This window comes from Rhinichthys klamathensis, unplaced genomic scaffold (genome assembly GCF_029890125.1).
Source record: "Rhinichthys klamathensis goyatoka isolate OS25496 unplaced genomic scaffold, OSU_Roscu_1.1 h1tg000281l_1, whole genome shotgun sequence".
Taxonomy (NCBI): Eukaryota; Metazoa; Chordata; class Actinopteri; order Cypriniformes; family Leuciscidae; genus Rhinichthys; species Rhinichthys klamathensis.
In genome coordinates this window covers 5,858,143-5,878,612 of record NW_026606800.1, presented here as the reverse complement: position 1 = coordinate 5,878,612, position 20,470 = coordinate 5,858,143, and the positions used below count along the sequence as shown (strand labels likewise).

General features: G+C 40.6%; 1 long non-coding RNA gene across 1 annotated transcript; it reads right to left on the bottom strand.

Moving 5' to 3' along the window:
• Positions 1 to 241: 241 nt before the first annotated feature.
• On the bottom strand, positions 242 to 1,392 carry LOC130103231 (uncharacterized). Its single transcript, XR_008809331.1, has 2 exons — positions 1,325 to 1,392; positions 242 to 593 (listed from the first exon to the last, which is right to left on the bottom strand). It is a non-coding gene; the product is annotated as an uncharacterized LOC130103231 (long non-coding RNA).
• Positions 1,393 to 20,470: the final 19,078 nt, after the last annotated feature.

Below are 20,470 nucleotides of genomic sequence, written 5' to 3'. Positions count from 1 at the left end.
ACCCATGTATGACAGTTGGTCGGAAGTGATTTTTAATAGTTAAAACAGTTTACATTATTAGTATTTTTCTTATCCTATTGTTTCACTTCAGAAGGCATTGATTCATCCACTGAGGTCGCATGGACATCACGGTCACTGTGTGTGGTTTTTAAAGCATCTTTAGGACTCGCAGAGATGGATTACTTTCCTTAAAATCTTAATCTGTAGAAAGAAAGTAAAATGCATCTGGGACAGCATGAGGGTGAGTAAAATAAGTGAGAATTTTATTTTTGGGTGAACTATCCCATTCATATGCTGTTGGTATGCTAATCCATGATCAGCATAGACTAATAAGAATAAACTGCAACCTCTTGTGTACTTGTAAACTGTGTTTGTTTTAATCTAGAGCTCCAAAGAAATTAAAATATTTGCTATTTTATAATATTAAAATAAAATACATCAGGTGTCTGAAGATCAGGATCCCAGTCATTCAAAGGTGATATGTCTGAACAAAGTAACATTATTGTCTGATGGAGACAGTTGATCTCTGGTATTATCACTCCATCCTCTATGTCAGCATCAGAATTTTGTTTATGGAAAAGTTGCTCAACTCCCTGGAAAATGAGAAAGGAAATGTATTATGATCTAACAATACAAACTGCTTTGAACTCCCACATGCAGTAACAAGTTGCAGACTTAAAATAATTATTTCAAACAAATTATATAAATGTTCTAAGGGATTTTACAGTACTAAATATTTACCTCCGAGTCATGCACCATTTATCATCTGTAATACTGTCGTGTAACCAGTAGATGGCTGTATAGCCCTATAAACATTTATCCATGGCTGTGTATTCCCTAGTTGCTGGATGTTTTCAGTCATTATTACTTGCATGTATTAGGTTTTGCATTTGGACACATATTAATTATTAAAGACTATTAAAAATTCAACATTTTTCTCCGAATTTTTTTTTGTTGTTGTTGCATTATTATTGCTCAAATATGGACACAGAAAAAGCATTTTGTTGCATTTTGCAGAATAAATATTGCGCAGGGTGATACTTCAAAATAATTGAGTGTTTACATATTATGAATAGAGACGTGAAATGTGGTCAAGTCCTGTCTCTCCTCTTTTAAAAACTCTGCATCGCAAATTAATCAGCAATTGGCTTTACATTGCCAAAGTTGAATCGGGCAGTGATTGACAGCGCTCTTGTACAGATACTGTACAGTACTCTAGCCCAATGTTGTTTGGGGTGGCAGGGGGGAAATATGATCTAATCGAAGACTGTAATGAAACCGTAACGTTAGATAAACAAGTAATTTAATGATTGGGCTAACTTACCAATTAAATCAAGACGACACTGCTGTATAATGTTATGGGCTCTCACTGAGCTCTAATATGCCTCTCCAAAAGCAAGTACTGTATTATAAATAGTATTAGTTTAGTATTAATTCATAAAAAAAAATAAAAAAAAATCGGACTTACCACGAGTAACTGTTAGGCTATCCAGTATTCTGATATCGACGATGACAAATTATATCATTCGTCTGTACTATTCCTTCTATAAGAAATCACCTCAACAATATAGTGTAGCAGTAAATAAATACAGATATAAACTTAATATCACCTAAATGAAATAGAAAGCTGCGCTTACAGACGCTCACATCCACACAAGTAAACGCAACACTGACGTCTTCACTTCCAGGTCAAGAAGCTGTCAATCAAAAACTCAGTAGCCAATGAGAACACACTGCTACTAGCCCCGCCCCCACGAGAGAATTGTGTCAGAACAGCGAACGAAAACTCAGGGAGCGTCAACGAAAACTTCAGAAGCGTAAATGAAAACTTCAGAAGCAAAGGAAAACTTCAGAAGTGTAAATGAAAACTCTTGAAGTGCATTTGTAAGTTAAGATCAGTAAAAGAAATATGAGGAATAGTTAGCAAAACATGCAGTGTATTAAAAACAAAGTAAAAAAATTGCCTGCGATTCATTCTTTTTCAGTTTCAAAGATATTTTATTCAGTTTCAATTTACATTTTCATTAATTTCTTGAAAAGTTACGTTCATTTTTATCGGCACAAAAATAATTCCATAAAAGCGACATAGTTTCCTAATCTGAACGGGTAAAATATAAAGTAAAGTGTTAAATAGAATAATCAAATGTATTACTAAAATATTATATAAATGACCAATAACCAATTGGCAATCTAACCTAAATTTGAGGTCGTGATAAAATGGAGTCAGATAAAAGTTTAATTGAAATTAAATTACTTTGCCACGCTGAAAAGACAGTAACACGCAGTAACCTTCACCTGCTTATCGGATACTGTCGTTGGACCGATTGGGCAGGCCTTATAATAGTAAAGTGTCCATCGTATGCACACTTCAGAATCCCGCCGGAAGTAGTAGGTTATCTGGGTACTGTTTGCATATACACTTTTATGAGTACTTTGAATTTGGACATACTTTATTTGTCACATACTGTTTTTCACCTATTTAGGGAAGTATGTGATTTCGGATGCAGCCAGAGTGATACCCTGCGTCTCAATGTCCATAGTATCCATCCTAAATATGCAAGATTGAAATGAGTGTGTCCCGAAGCATAGTGAAAAGAGTATGCCAGAAGTCCCCGGATGACCTACTATTTCTGGTGGATTTTCAAAGTGTGGATCTGTGCTCACTATAACAGCTAATATTGCCCACAACCCATTGCGCTTTTGAGGAGGATCCAGTTCCCGAATTTCAAACACGGGTAAAAAGTGTTAAGAAAACTACAAAACATGGCAGATGTCCGCGACCGACGGTTAAGATAAAGGGGTTTGAGTGACTAATAATCAACATTTAAGCTGATAAAAAAAATATTTATGTAATGTTATCCATATTATATTTCATCTGCAACAACAACGTGAACTTTTATAAAGATCCGTTTGGCCATTATCTTTTAAATGCATCATTATTCATTAATATGAGGAGAGTCTCCGCATGAAAGACCCGTGACTGGCAGATCAACATGCTACTGCATTTCTCTCCGATACAATTGGAAATTAAATTAAGGATTTTATCTTTGACAAGATGATTGACAGGTCAGTTTACGTGACAGGATGCGTGTAACTAAGTGACAGAGAACAAACGTTAAAAAAGCTATTTTATGACGTGATAGTATGTCCAATAGCTTCTTGTGCTGCATTTCCTTCATTCCTTTGCTTATTCATTTCACTTTTGGTGTGAAAGGGCCTTTACATTGGCCAAAAATATAACTTTTTTTTTGTTATTAAAAAACAAAAAAGCAAGCAAGCCCAGGTGAGAAAAAGTAACGCAAAAGTAAACACAAAAATAAACTACCTTAATTAGTTAATTTTAGTAAAGCACTATTGTAATGCATCTGGTCATTAATAACATTATATCTTTACTATGAGATGAGAGTTTGATTTTTACACTGCTGGTAGGGAATAGAAATATATTCTGAGAACTAATTTTCTAATATGCCTGAATGAGTCCTGATGAATTAAGAAAGACTGGTTTAAAATCCACACACCATCTGAGTTAATGTTTCAATTAGCTTATATTAATCTGATTGTCACATAACCATTCAGATAAAGTTATTACCAGAGCTGAGAAGAAGATAATCATAACTTGTCAGCTCTACTTCGTTAGCACCTCTCGCAATATATAAAACGGTCCTGCTGAACTGTCATCACTTTACTGCATTGTTAGTAACAGAAGACTTCTGGCGAATCCCCTACCAAGACCAACCTGTCATGTTGAAATAAAAGAGCGAGGCCACTCATGAGCTGTCAGAGGTGAGAAAATTGATATATATGTGGAATCTGAAAGCTTGTCTATCTGTGTGCATGTTAGCACACATGTGTCTGTATGTGTTTCGCGAGCATGAAGTCGTGCTGCAGGGGAGGTGAATTTAGTTACCCATAAATAATCTGAAGGGCAACATTTGTCCCGTAAGTGCTAATACAAAGGGACAGACAGATAGATCTTAACCAGGGGGCTTCAACCTCTTGGTTGATAGCAGGGGCGGACTGGCCATCTGTGTGATCTGGAGAATCACAGAACGGCCGGTACTCCAGGACGGCCGGCGGGCCGGCCCACCACCCGCCACACACGCAGTCACAGACATACCAAGTCTCCCGGAAGTTCCGGGAGTCTACCGCATATTAATAGCGGCTCCCTGATGCCCGCAAATTAGTTAAAATCTCCCGGAATCTAGAGCGAGCAAGAGCGCGCATGCATAGCGCGCGCACGGCAGAGAGAGGGAGCGAGCTAGAGACCTTGCGTGTGTGTGCTAGTGTGTGTGTGTGCCTCACGAAGCACATACAAGGACCCAACCAGTGCGGGCTGGCTTTTATCTTTACTACTCCCGAACCGAATTAATCAGAAATTAATTTGCAAGTTACTTGCTAGGGATGATGTTAGGAAGTGATATTCAGCTTGCTACATTTTTAATGATTACAGTAGTTAAAACAGCTAAACTTCAACATTTTAGCTGTAAAATGCAACATGCAGTAGCTAATATTAAGAAATATGTTGTGCTTTTACTTTTAAAAATGTTGGTAACGTTACAGTTAATGCTTACAAACTTTGAATATTTTTAATACAGAAGTTACATTTGTAATGGTGTAGGGCCTAGCCTATTTTCATTTAGATGTGGTATTATTATTTGTGCAGTAGCTAAGATTAATTACTGCATAAATTAATTAAGATTATTAAGTAAATTCATTTTAAGACAGCATGGAATAGATTGTATAATATGCTGTTAGCTATAATTTGGATGGTAGTATCATGAGCCACAATTGAAGTCATGTGACACTCATGCCAGGCGGCAGGCGTTATTGTTGTCGAGTTTCCGCGCGCCGATTTCTTTGGGCCGGGCGTAGTCAAAGTCCAGGGCCGTTTTTTAGTCCCAGTCCGTCCCTGGTTGATAGTACATTATTCAGTGACATATGGCAAGGCTTTGCCATTTAAGTAAGCCTGGCCTATGTGTTTAGTACCATATTAATGTGCTTGATATATATTTCAATGTAGTGTGTTATGATGCTGATCATTAAAATAATAGTTGTACACAGTGTTGTTTAATTTTTAGTAATATATATATTTTTTTCTCTCTCTTCAAACATTTAGCAGAAGTTTCAGCTAACTTTAAGGTTTTGTTTTATTTCTAAATGCGTTTTTTTTATTTATTTAACTTTTTAAATAATCACACTTTTAATTTCACACTTTTTTTTCTTTTCAGAAAAATAATTTTGAGTTCCAAAAAATAATTGGTGGACCCCAACAGTACCATCACGAACCCCCTGTTAAAGAACCCTGATCTAAACAGAAAGGTTATGATAAAAGAGAGTTTAATCAGTTTATGTTTAAAGGTTTGTGTGTTCTTTTGGAGACTATTTCAGTATTGTTGTTATTGTCATTTACAAATATGTATGTATTTGTGATAAATATATAATTTTTTTGGCAAAATGTATGAATGCATTGCAGATTTTAAAGGAATTGCTCATCCAATAATGCATGATATTCCCATTAAATGCCCCCAAAAGAAGCACAATATAGAGAGAACTTTCATTTTGGGGTGCACTGTTCCTTTAAGATGAGATTAATTGATGCCACTGTATCTTCTAGGCCAGCTCTTGGTTAATAAAATCATTCTATTAATCAGGGCTTGTGCCCTGTCTAAAACTGATCAGCGTCATCAGCATTCGGCCACTTTTCAGATGTGAGCTAATAAATGTGTGAAAAGTAACAGCATGGGTGCAAACAAAAGACATGGCAGTGTCAAATGGAATTATCACACACAATGATGGATTGACTGCCAATTATTTTCCTTGATTGAGCATTGGCCTTATCAGAACGACGGCAGAAGAACGGCCTCCATATTCATTAACAGACAAAGTTCAGCAGAACATGGGGGAGTTACAAAAATACATTGAACAAGGGTTGTTTTCTTGAGGGTGTATACCCAAATGATATTTTAACATGCTAATTTGCACACGTTTTTGCAAAAAGTTGATAATATTTCAAATCACTTTTAAAGACGAAATTCAGGCGCATTGCTAGATGTAAAGTGACATTTGAGGCTTTGACATTTAATGGTATATGATAATGCAAAGGTATAGAAGAGAAAAAGTTACTCTTGGGTCACAATTCATCAACAATGGCAGATGATTGCTAGATAATTAAATGTGCGCCCATTTCAGTTATCACAATACTGATGAAAACGTGAATTTGGGGTGTCCCTTTTTTATTTTTCTAAAGTCTCTATGAAATCAAAATTCTTATTTTTTTATGTAATATTGCAGTATATATTATAAATGATTTATCTGTGCACATCATTCATTTTTAAAACTCACGTGCCCTCATAATCTTTAATCAAAATAACTTCCCCTGTCACTCACATAATATTACAACGGCAAACCACAACCATCCAATCAATTCCCGACAAAATAAAGTCCCGTCCTACACTTTTTCTTGTTCGAAAAAACTGTTTTACTCGTATATGTTCCACAATAGGGAAGAAAAGACCCTCACAACTTCCATTTCATGTCGACTTTAAAGCCATTTTTTAAACTCACCGATAAATGGATTTATTTAGGCTCACTAGAAGACTTTTCCTAGAATCTCAGTTCATAGAGGGAATAATAGCAAACAGTTTACATGCTGTTTCCAATCAGGACCAAGCCAGCATGACAATTGGAATTTGGCTCTGCAACATTCAAAAGAAAAGTGTAATTAACCGTCTATGGTGTTCAGCCTTTCACTGAGGGTTGTTGTGCATTAGTGCTTTTTGCTAAATACATACATTTTAAATACATGGCTTTTTGCTAGCACAATGCCAAGACTCACAAAGCCTTTCTCACTGCTCCTCAGCGACTGATCTGACACTCTGTGAAAAAGCTCCCTTCACAAAAAAAGAAGAGGAAAAGCATCTTGGGAAGTGAAAAACACACAACAGGTGATCTTATTTCCATGGATGAACCTTGTTTTTAAACTGTATACATATAGAATGAGGCTGTTCATACACTTTCATTACTTTTTCATAAAGGACATTTTCTATTATGTATGAGCAAGACCTAAAATATTAGTCCAGTCAGACAGTACTTTATGAGGAGTATGCTCACAAATATGTGGCAGAAAATCCTTGTCAATACTCTGTTAATCTGATCATTTATTTGTGTTATTAATGATCATTTCTGTTAAAATGTAGCACCTTGTTTTCTCAGTTTCTCCAACGCTATCTCACGACCAAGACCGAGTTATTAAAAGGTGGCTAATTCGTACTAATTCATACGACCTCACTCGTACGAATTAGTACGATTTGTCTAAACCCACGTGATGGGTAGGTTTAGGGGCGGGGTCAGGGGTAGGTAATTCGTACGAATTTGGTAACTCGTAAAATATGTACGAATTAGCAAAAATCGTACGAATTTGTACGAGTGAGATCGTATGAATTAGTACGAATTAGCCACCTCGTAAAATTTGTACGAATTCACAATTCTATGGAAAACCTCCACTTCTTTCAGCCTTATGTGTCAGGTGTGGTGGAGGTGAAAGGAGCGAGGACTCAGGTGCAGAGATAATGGGTTCTTTAATGATAATAACAAAACAAAAATACAAACAAAACTACCCCGTAGGGGAAAACAAATGACTTGACTGACTTGAAACAAGGGGTAACACACCAGGTACATGCAACAACGAAACAGCACAGGACTGCAAACACAGGGAGAATAAATAGGGAGACCAAACAAAGGAGGTAAAGAGGGAGGACAGGTGGGGCAAACAAATCGATAATCAGGTAACAAGATGGGAGGGGCTAGACAATCAACAGGAGAGCACATGGCACAAGGAAACATACATGACAAGCCATGTGCTCACACCAAACGTGACTTGAACACAAGCACATGGCCAGTAAAACCAATCACCAGCCATGTGTTCACACAAAACATGACAACATGAAAGCACACAGCTAGTGTAAAACACAAGCTGTGTGCTACACAGCACAAGACACGAAAGCACATGAAACAAGGCACAGACAAGATAAGACAGGTGTGTCAGGGCTCTGTCACAAAACCAAGAAATAGACTAGACCGAAGTGACAGAACCCTGACACTACCCCTCCTCTAAAGGACGCCACCTGGCGTCCCTAAGGAGGAACACCAAAAAAAAAAAAAGACAGGAACATGACAACTCACCAACAGACAACAAGACGGGTAAATCAAAACACAGAGACAAAGTGGGGAGGAAGGGAGGGGAGCCAAGACAGAGCCAGCATGACAGTCCAGGAAGTCTCTATAAGTGACCAGGGAGGGACGGGAGGGTTGAGCCAGGGAGGCTCAGGCGGGTCTGAAGTCCCAGCAGAGGGCCATGGCGGGACAGACCAGGCAGGCTCCAGCGGATCAGGAGTCCCAGCAGAGGGCCATGGCGGGACAGACCAGGCAGGCTCCAGCGGATCAGGAATCCCAGCAGAGGGCCATGGCGGGACAGACCAGGCAGGCTCCAGCGGATCAGGAGTCCCATCAGAGGGCCATGGCGGGACAGACCAGGCAGGCTCCAGCGGATCAGGAGTCCCAGCAGAGAGCCAAGGCGTTGCCGGAGGGGCGCTCCAGGGGGACTCCGGCGGGTCTGGAGTCCTGGCAGAGGGCCAGGGCGGTGCCAGGGGGGCGGACCAGGCAGGCTCCGGCGGTTCAGGACTCCAGAATGAGGGCCAAGGTGGACCTGAATACTTGGCAGAAGGCCAGGGTGGGTCAGGCAGCAAAGACTGGGTTGGCAGGACAAGACATTTGGGTGACTCTGGGACGGCCTCCGGGCTAGAAACGGGCTCTGGGACAGCCTCCTGGAGCTTGGGCGGAACCAGCCTGACTGGCAGCATGGACGGAGCCGGCAAGGCAAGGCGCGGCGCCGGAAGGGCAAGGCGCATGGGCGGCGCCGGAAGGGCAAGGCGCTGGGGCGGCGCCGGAAGGGCAAGGCGCTGGGGCGGCGCCGGAAGGGCAAGGCGCTGGGGCGGCGCCGGAAGGGCAAGGCGCATGGGCGGCGCCGGAAGGGCAAGGCGCTGGGGCGGCGCCGGAAGGGCAAGGCGCTGGGGCGGCGCCGGAAGGGCAAGGCGCTGGGGCGGCGCCGGAAGGGCAAGGCGCATGGGCGGCGCCGGAAGGGCAAGGCGCATGGGGACGACCTCTGGGCTGACAGCAGGCTTTGGAACGACCTCCGGGCCCTGTGGTAAACAGGAAGCCTTCTTCCTTCTCTGTTTCCTTGAGCGAGGCGGCGATGCAGCCTCTTCGGCCAACACTGGGGGCGCTGCAGCCTCTTCGGCCAACACTGGGGGCTCGACAGTGAAAGTGGACGGCTCTGGGAGCACCAGACTTGTTAAGACAGAGGAAGCCTTCCTTCTCTTCCTCCGCTTACGTCTGCAAGGCAATGGTGTGGAGATTGCTGCCTCTGGGGGAAATGCAGCATTCACGGCCATCTCTGGGGGAAATGCAGCATTCACGGCCACCTCTGGGGGAAATGCAGCATTCACGGCCACCTCTGGGGGAAATGCAGCATTCACGGCCACCTCTGGGGGAAATGCAGCATTCACGGCCACCTCTGGGGGAAATGCAGCATTCACGGCCACCTCTGGGGGAAATGCAGCATTCACGGCCACCTCTGGGGGAAATGCAGCATTCACGGCCACCTCTGGGGGAAATGCAGCATTCACGGCCACCTCTGGGGGAAATGCAGCATTCACGGCCACCTCTGGGGGAAATGCAGCATCCACGGCCACCTCTGGGGGAAATGCAGCATCCACGGCCACCTCTGGGGGAAATGCAGCATTCACGGCCACCTCTGGGGGAAATGCAGCATTCACGGCCACCTCTGGGGGAAATGCAGCATTCACGGCCACCTCTGGGGGAAATGCAGCATTCACGGCCACCTCTGGGGGAAATGCAGCATTCACGGGCGCCTCAGGATAGGTGGCAGAAGAGGTGGACCCGTTCCTCCTCCTCCCTCTCTCCGAAGGGGTCATCGGAGGACTGGGGACCTGGCAGTTTGTGAGGTAAATGGGAGGTGGGCCAAGAGGCGGAAGACCACCATCTTCCCCACGGTTGTATACAAACCCCACAAACTGCCAGAAAGACAGTATCCCCAACATTTCCATCTCCCAGGCGCTGACAGGCTCCTTCAGGCTGCTGTTAAAAATGTCTTTAAGCGCAGTGTTGTTAAGGTCGAGCCCCTCCGCAGTGATGATGAACTGGTGGGCAAACTCTTTTACTGTGGAGCCCCCTTGGCGAAGAGAAAAGAGCTTGCCATAGCGTTCCATCGTCTGACGAGTGGAGGGGCAAGGGCTGGGAGATGGAAACAAGAAGATGCCCATTCTCTGCTGAGTCCTCTGATGGCTGTTTCGTTCTGTCAGGTGTGGTGGAGGTGAAAGGAGCGAGGACTCAGGTGCAGAGATAATGGGTTCTTTAATGATAATAACAAAACAAAAATACAAACAAAACTACCCCTTGGGGAAAACAAATGACTTGACTGACTTGACTTGACTGACTTGAAACAAGGGGTAACACACCAGGTACATGCAACAACGAAACAGCACAGGACTGCAAACACAGGGAGAATAAATAGGGAGACCAAACAAAGGAGGTAACGAGGGAGGACAGGTGGGGCAAATGAATCAATCAGGTAATGAGGGAGGACAGGTGGGGCAAACAAATCGATAATCAGGTAACAAGATGGGAGGGGCTAGACAATCAACAGGAGAGCACATGGCACAAGGAAACATACATGACAAGCCATGTGCTCACACCAAACGTGACTTGAACACAAGCACATGGCCAGTAAAACCAATCACCAGCCATGTGCTCACACAAAACGAGACATGAACACGCAGCTAATGAAAACACTCATAAGCCACGTGTTCACACAAAACATGACAACATGAAAGCACACAGCTAGTGTAAAACACAAGCTGTGTGCTACACAGCACAAGACACGAAAGCACATGAAACAAGGCACAGACAAGATAAGACAGGTGTGTCAGGGCTCTGTCACAAAACCAAGAAATAGACTAGACCGAAGTGACAGAACCCTGACATTATGAGGGTTTTTCAACACCAGTCCAATCCCCTTTTATGTTTTTTTTTTTTTTTTTTTTTTTTTTTACTGATTTATATTTAATATATAATTATTGACAGTTATTTTCTTTCCATTGTATTGTGACAAATAAATAAAAATGCATTAGCATTCTGGGAGACAGAGATAAAATGTCAAAAAAAATTCTTTGGCGACATCTGACTTTCAAATGTTTTACACTGTGACTCATCCAGCAATGTTATGATGATAATAAGGTAAACTTTATCTGAATAAACAGATTATGGTCTTTAAAAATAGACCGAATTTGCACTGCAGTTACTTAGGGAAATTAATAGAGCCTATAAATAAATACTAGCCTACTTGTTTTGCATCTTCCAGTTCTGAGTTCATAAAACATTTGTAGACTTAATTCCAAAAATCTGTTTAATTTTAATTCTTTAATAACTTAGCAGTATTTTTAACACATAATGACTGACATTATTGAACAATTATTTCTCACAAATAATACAGTAAGAAAATCTCACAAATACATTGAAATAATCTCAAGAAAACACTAAAATACATATTTGCAATGAACGCATTCAAGTTACTTAAAACTGACTAGTAATATTTCAACACATAGAACCGTGAATTCATTCATATTCAAGTATGGTCCCATGATGAAAATTGCGGAATAAATATTGTGGAATATTTTGTAATGTGGAAATGGAACATGCACATTGTAAGCACAACTGAGATTTTGTCATATGCGGGAGATGAACATCCCTGATTAAAATATAAACTCTTGATTCAAAAATGAACTGCTTAATCAAATTAACAATTTAAAGTATACTGAAGTAAATATACATTCTTGCTAATTCAATAAGGGTGTGATCAATCCCAGCTTGATTGAGTTGAGTTTTAGCTATTGATGTTTTTAATTAAAAGTTCTTGATTAAGAATCCATAACCTTGTTGTGGTCAACATGTATGTCTGAATTGTCATAATAGCATTATATAGATCAGCTAGGCTGGTAGAAGACATATCTGTGCATTAATCTATATATAATAACATGAAACTCTTTTCAATTCAAAAGCAGAGGAGGCCCTGTGGCTACATGTTGAGTCATTCATACAGACAGTGTTACAATAGTTTCCTGTTTTGAGTTGATGACTGTGATACATATATAAATTACTGCAAATAGTACTGTTTATAAGTTTACAGTCAATAAGTTTCGTACTAATTGCTTTTTTTAATGTTGAATTCCAAATTAATAAGAATCACATTACGGTAATCTCTGTAAGCAGAAAACGGCAAAGTAATGAATGTACAGTAAGTAGCAGACTACTGTAGCGCAGTAGTGTTATAGAATTACTGATTTTGTGGATTATTCTCATTCTTTACTGTTTTCTACATGTGTCCTTAAAGATATAATTAACCAATTTGGTCAAACTTTTCTTGATCCAATGTAAGAGCACTGTTTAATTTAATCTATGTGTTTAATTTACTCTCAGAGTGAAATCCCAATAAAGTAGATGGGAAAGGGTAGTGTGCCTGTTTAATCAATCTTTCTGTATTACATTTAGATCCTGCTTCTGTGGAACAGTCGCAATCGATTCCTGAGGAGGTAAGTTTGACGTGTCTTTTCACTCCACTTCATGATGCTGTAAATATGCTATTTACTGTTTTTTTTGTGCTGCTGTTTTATTATATTTATACTAGTGCTGGGCAAGTTAACGCGTTATTATCGCGTTAACGCATTTATTAATTAATGCCGACAATTTTTTTATCGCGCGTTAACGCAGTTTTTTTTTAATTATTATTTTGAAAGTCCGTTGCTCACTGGCTCTGAATACAAATAGGCCTACAGTCAAACCATGATCACAGGAGGGGTGGGATGTTGGTCAGCCAGCAAATAACCCACCCAAACAAGCAGTGGAGAGGCTTTGGCAGGTTCTCTCAGGTGAACAGAAAGGGAGACAGCGCTCCGCGAGTGAATGACAGGCGCTCTATGGATAGTAACCATGGCAACGGCTTCTGTGCGCAGCTGTAGCCTTTTTAACTTAAATTAAAATTATACATAACTTTACCTGATAGGCCTGCGTTTAGTTTAGCGGGGATGCTCTGAATTCCCTCCTGTTGATGTCCTGATAACTATTTAGATTCTGGAAACTCACAAACAGCGAGCCGAGGATCAGTCTCTCTTCCAATGATTTGTGCTGCGCGTCGTGTACAAAAAGTTAGACAATTCAACTTCGGCAACGCGCGGGCGCGTGCGTGAGGCGAGCATGACCGCAATAGTTTCACAGGAACGCAACCGCTTGTCGCTGCACCTGTGCTCGACCACTTCACCTCACTCTAGGCTGATTTATACTTCTGCGTCGGACCTACACCGGAGCCTCTCTACGCTATAGACTACGCGTTGGTTTTCATTTATATATCTGCGTCGTTGTCCGCGTTGACGCGCAATTACACATGCAGAGGGAGAGTGTGAAACCCGGGGAGCGGTTCTAGTAATCACTGCGCTTGCGGTACGCGTAGAATTGACGTTACATTTTTGGAGAGATGCACGTCAGGGTACGCGCGCTACACAGCTACGGCGTGAGTTCGACGCAGAAGTATAAATTGGGCTTTACCTCTGTTTAATGTAATCTTACGTGGGAAACCATGGCATGCCATGACCAAACCTAAGCTGCTATCAGAGAAGTAACGTTGGTCGACTTATATCTGTAGTGATCATGACCCTTTGACTACATAGACTGTTTCTGCTGCTCCCTGATACAAGATACCTGTTCAGAAAAAAAAAGAAAAAAGAAAACTGGACTCGTTTTAACTAGCTAGATAAAAGGTAATGCCCTGGCAGTGGCAAATAGCTTTGTTTAAATATTTGATTTGATTACGTTAATGTTTAAGTTGAGATTTACAAGAAATATTTTATTGCTACAGTGTAAAGGGAATACTGCTGGTATAAAGCACCTTATTTGTTTAAAGTTTTTGCAAACCACATGTTATTGCACTTTTGTAGCAGTACATTTAAATCAAAAGTGCGCAATAACTTAGAATTCATTATTCAATTTTACGCGTAACAATGCGATTAATCGCGATTAATCGCAAGAAAATCATGCGATTAATCGCGATTAAATTTTTTAATCGTTGCCCAGCACTAATTTATACACTGTAAAAAAAATATTTGTATGATTTGCTATCACAACTTTTTTCTTTTGTCAAATCAACTTAGATAATTAATGTGGTTCAGATAGCATAATATTTCAATGCTATCTCACGACCAATTCGTACGAATTCGTACGAGTGATTAAAAGTTGGCTAATTCCTACGAATTAGTACGACCTCACTCGTACGAATTCGTACGATTTGTCTTGTGATGGGTAGGTTTAGGGGCGGGGTCAGGGGTAGGTCATTCATACGAATTCATACGAATTTGGTAACTCATGAAATATGTACAAATTAGCAAAAATCTTATGAATTTGTACGAGTGAGGTCATATGAATTCGTACGAATTAGCCACCTCGTAAAATTCGTACGAATTGCCGTGAGATCAGGTTGAATATTTAGAGTTTCTGTAAACAAATTTTTAATTTTAATGAATAGGTAACTTACTTTTTTAAGTTAAACCAACAATAATTTTTACAGTGATGCTTAAAAGTCAAAGTTTCTAGCCTGAGTGAAAATTTTCCACATTTAATTGTACTCTATGGGCCCTATTTTAACTATCTTAGCGCATGGTCTAAAGTGCACGGCACAAGTGCACTTAGAGTGAAAAGTTATTAGCGCATGCTGTGTGGTTGATGTCCAGTGTTGCTAACTGAGCAGAAATACATAATCATGCTTCGATTGGTCCCCTAAAAGTTGTGTTGGGTTTTCTCCGAATCCACTTTTGCTAGTTTAACGACGGGAAAAATGGTCGGCGCGCCCAGCGCATGGTGGGTTGTCCCTATTCTCTTAATGAGTAATGGGTGTGTGTTGGGCGTAACGTGCAAAAAAACAATCAGAGTCTCATCTCCTATTCCCTTTAAAAGCCAGTTGCGCTCGCTCCATGGCAGATTCGCTATTTACATGGCGGAATTTGCAAGTGGAAAGACTGAGCGCTTTTTCCAAAAAGGAAACGGATCTGCTCGTGCGCGAGGTTAAAGCGCTCAAGCAGACCATCTACCGGGACAAGCCGGATTCCACCATATCTTTATGTAGACAATAATAATCTTTTACATTGTAATCCTTTTCATTTTAATATTTGGCATGTTTGTGTGCTGCTGCACGTCCCTGTGTGTGTAATAAGCAGACTGTACGTGCGTTGTGGACCCGCCTATAAGCTCATATTACTAATGCGCTCTTTAAAAAAAAAAAAATAATACTGCGCCTTTGACTTTAAACCAGGTTTCAGTTGCCTCAAAATAGCAACGCGCCAATAATGAGCCTGAACACACCTCGTTTTCAGACCAGCACGCCCATGGGAGCACAAATGGGCGCAAATGCATTTGCTATTTAAACAACGTGGCGCAGTACGTGAAAATGATAACTGCATCGGGCTGAAACTAGCAAAAAACACTTGTGTCATGCCTGGAGCTGCATTGCGCCGGGTGTATAAGGGGCTTTCGCACCAGGTAGTTCTATGAACTTAGTTCTAGGAATTTTAGCCACCAGGGTGGTTTCCCGAGAACTAATGGTCCCCTTAGGAACGCTTTCCTGGTTGCATTTAGCCTGACGTCGTCATACTCAGATTCTAGTCAGAATGTGAGTCTTATACTGCTCCATTGGGCTGTGATTATGGGGCGTGTTTCAACCGAACCAGGAAAGAAATGCCTCTGCACTCAATTGGATAGACCGAATCCCGTAGGAAGGACGGCAAAAACATAAATGACAAATGCCTTGATCGCCGTTCTCTGTTCCTCTTTTAAAATGAATGTGCTGTATCTTCTATAACAGACGCGATGGCTGAATCTACACATCTAAATTCTCCAGCGGCAGCCATTCTTTGTTGTAAACGTGACGTGGATGATTATGTTACTGTTGATCATCTGTCCATCATCGTATAAAGCCCACCCTGACAATTTGATTGGTCCGAACAGCTTTGGTTTGGACTTACTTGCTTCACAACGGATCAAGTCCAGACCAAACTTCCCATCCTCAAATGTTGTGGGCGGGGCTAAGTTCGGCTGGGATCCAGGCTAGGTTGCATTTGCACTGTAGGATATCTAAAGTGACTTAAGCCGCGTGTTGTTGTGACTTTTATTTTGACGGCGCGGCGATTCTGAGAAAGCCAGCCAGAGCCTGAGCAAACAAACAGTGCTCGCATTCTCTGTGTTCATTAGTTTACGTTTACGTAGTTTATGTTATTAGATAGAACTGTTATACATTGAAGTAGACAGCCGTGTGGTTGATGTCCAGTGTTGCTAGCTGAGCAGAAATACATAATCATGCTTCGCTTGGTCCCCTCAAAGTTGCGTTGGGTTTTCTCCTTAGCGTAAAGGTTAAGAGGTCCATCTATCACTGTTTTCCATGTTCGTAGAGTTAGTTTGTGAGGTAAATATATAGGCTGCAATCAGAGATGGGCAGTATTTTTACTACATGTATTTGAAATACGTATTTAATTACTTTTGAGTATTTTGTCATTTGTATTTTCCTTAACAAAAATAAATAAAAAATTATTTGTAATTAATTGAGGGACTATAATTTGTATTTAAATTACTTATAGGCTACTTATTTAAATATATCATTTTATTTAGCATAATATTAACTTTCATCACCAGGCTCAATCCATATAAAATACGAATAGGACTACCAAATTGCCTATCACAGTTTTTGGCTATGCAAGAAAATCACATGAGTGACACATCTTATTGACCCTGTTCACATTTCCGGGTTTCTCAGAAGTGGAAGGAATAGTTTGGTAAACTTCTATAGCAGTGAATGAGAGACTATATTAAATATATTTTGTGTGTTTACATTTGCTCAAATAGCAAAAGAAAAAGGCCACAACAGTGTTTTCAGAACTTTCAAAAAGAGTGAAAAAATAGAGAGAGATTAATAACAGCAGTCAGAAGAGAGAAAGAAGTCAACTTCACTGTTTTTGTAGCCTAATATACTGTAATAAAAATATAGTGTTATATGTACATAGCCTACTTTTTTTTTTTTAAATGTATATAAAAAACTTTGCAGGATTTACGATGCTGATTTTCGACCAATTAGATGACCGTTAAAACGCGTCATTATTCTGTGAAAAAGGCTTGCTCATTGTGAACAAGGTCAGACGCAATTAAGTAAAGAAGCTGCTTTTGTGCTCAGTCAAACTGCTTTAGGTAAAATATCTAGTACAATATACCATCAGATATTGTTCACTGAATGTCATTATAGGAAAGAAGATTGATGCAAATAGCTAGAACTTGTAAATTGACTTGCTAGCTAAAGAGTGACATGCTCTGTCTAGTGAAGCGTTGATCGTAGTTAAATTTGTAGGCGGGTGGGGCAGGTCAAGTAAAAAAAAAAACTTTCTGATTAATTGCGGGTGGGTTGCAGGCAGATGATATAAATCTTTAATGATGGTAAAATTAAAACAACTTGTAGGCCTACATATGAATGTGAGTGTGTTGCTGAAATCTGAGTGGTTGATGAACTGCCAGATAGCCTACAAACAAAATTGTCAAAATGCCCACCTTGGAGAATATTTAAGTAAACACAGTCGGTTGTTTCTTAAATCAATGTAAACGTTCCACTGTGTACGATATTCGGACTCTCGGAATTCGCAACCTAGTGGCTGGCGAAATTATCTTTTATTATGGCAGTATGCGGCAACATAGCCTACGTTAAAATCGCATCTTCTACACTAAACAACGATATTCTGATATTCTATACTCTTAAGCCTGGAACACTCCAAGCCGACGGTTGGCCGTCGGGCAGTTTTTGTGCGTCGGCCAACTAAGTCTCCTGTGTTTTTTAGTTTCCAACTAAGTTCCGCACGGTTACGTGCCGTCGGCTGAAATTGGTCCTCGTCGGCTTTGTTTCGGCCGATTCGACATGTTGAATCGGCGTTGGGCCGTCGGTGAAAGAGGGAACTCTGATTGGCTGTTCAGCTTAGTGAAAGAGTCAATGAACGAGAATAATAGCAAAACAGCGAGCAAGGAAGTCAAAACTCTACAGATAGAAGGCTGTTCTTATGTTACGTCATCTTACCTTAGTGTTCCTTGGCGAATATTTCAATATTTAGTCGAGCGGAGTGGAATAAAGAAAGTGTTTAGCAGGATTGATATGCACACACTGCTTTGTTTACGGTATGTGTATCTGCAGCGTCGGTTTCCCCTTTTTGAATGACGAATATAGAGAATATATCTGCAGAAATAGACAGTTGTCTCATTACACACAGGCGCAGAACGCGCATGCTAGCTGACAGTCGGCAGTAGTTCTCTCGGTGTGTTCAAGTGCAGCTTTTTACCCCGACGAGAGGCGACAACACAGTCGGCTTTCATCAGCGGTAGTTCATCGGCGTCGGCTTGGTGTGTTCCATTCTTTACTTGTATTAAACTCCACAGTTACTCTCGCACTTTAAATTATTGTAAATTTTGTTTGTATTTTCAAATTACAAATTACTTGTAATTACTTTTTATTAAAGACTTTTTTCACAGCAGTATTTTGTATTGTATTTAAATACATTTGATGAGTAAGTATTTTTTTGATAATTTTTGATGTATTTGTGCCCATCTCTGGCTGTAATCTGTTTGTTTACCATAGACACAGCGACCCCATAGACTTCAACGGAGAAAAGTGAAGTCAATTAGAAGCACTCACTTCCTGATGGCTGAGAGTACTGCGCAGCCTCAAACTGAGCTTGACGACGTAGATGTGATGTGAGCAACCTGTCTGACAGTTGTAAGTCTTCTAGTAGCTGTGCCAAGAGGAATCTGAATCATTCCCTTCCGAATCTTGCAGAGATGGAGAGCGTGAGTAGGAGCTGTCCATGAGCTAGCAGCAGGAGCAACTTTATGACTCTCTATGGGCTTCTCCCTTGACTTTATGCCTCCACGTCCCCCCGATTGCCCGCGAGCTTCTCCTCCTGTCTATATGGTAATTTCTTTACTGTGCGACAGAGAGTGGCGCGGTTATGACGCAATCGTTAGCCTATTTTTTACAAAAACTGCTTCTACGGGGCCATAGCGTAAGATACAAAGGTAATGGAGCCTTTTATACATTGTCGTGTTTCTTTATAAATAAACAATGGACAAATGGAGTCTTTAAACGCCTCAGATGTAAAGTTAGTCGCTTTCAAAGTGACGCTAAAATGAATGGGAGTCAATGGAATGCTAACAGCAGGTGATGGCTTGCTAATCAATGGCGGCCCCCAAGGAAGCTTCGGTTGCCGGCTGATGGATTACCCCCTTGGTGTTTACAGAGCTTTTTTAAAAATGGCGGGTGCCGGTGTTTCACATGCGTTCGCCCAATCAGTGTATATTAATGTCACTGGTTGTTCGTATTGTGCTGGTTTAAACCCTAGGCCTACTCTGAAGTAGGAGCTAAATTAGTTCCTCCAAATGGAGTTCCTATAGAACTAAAATCGTTCCTAGTTCCAGCGGTGCGAACCGGAGATCCGGGTACTTCCGCCAATAGTTTTGGAACTATGAAAAGGTTCCTCCGGTGTGAAAGCCCCTTATGATAGGGCCCTAAATGTAAAAGTAAAAAAAAAAGAGAAAAAAATAACTTTTGAAACAGACCTGTGGAGCCAGTGAACATTTTCTCATTAAAGTAACTTTGATGCCCAGTCTGAGCAAATCAAACTTTTTCATCTTTCTTTTATGTATTTACTTTGAAGGGATATAGGACACCGGATATATTACTTGAAATTGTTGAATGTTAAATTCAAATGTCACGATAATTTTCAGCAATATTAAAACGCATTGCTTTTGGTCAAAGATTCTGTGTTGAGGGGTCTCTTCACAAGGACAAATTATTGTAATTAGTCACTAATTTCATTTTCCATTAAAATGGATTTCATTGTTTTGAACAAAAATTAATTACAATTATTTATTATATATTTATATTATGATGACCTATGATAGATTTAAAGGTCTAAATGAAATTGTGAGCAGTAAAATGTGTGTGTGTAAGTGTCTATGTTTTGAGTAAAAATGCAAGTATTCAGTTTTAACAGGACTTTAGTAAAGTACACATTTTCCAAAATAATGCCTCAAGGACCACAAGATCACAAAAAGCACATTGAACTTTGTTTAGGGCACAAAATCATGTCACGACATTGATGCTTCATTTTTGCAGGTTTGGGACCTCATGAAAGGCTCGAAACATGACTGCCTGTTTCAGTTCAGTTTTCCGATGACAGTCGCTAAAGTTTATAGGTAATATTTCCACCTCACAACTTTATGATTATTCCACACCATTAGATGTGGAAACAAAGCACTCCAAACAGAAAAA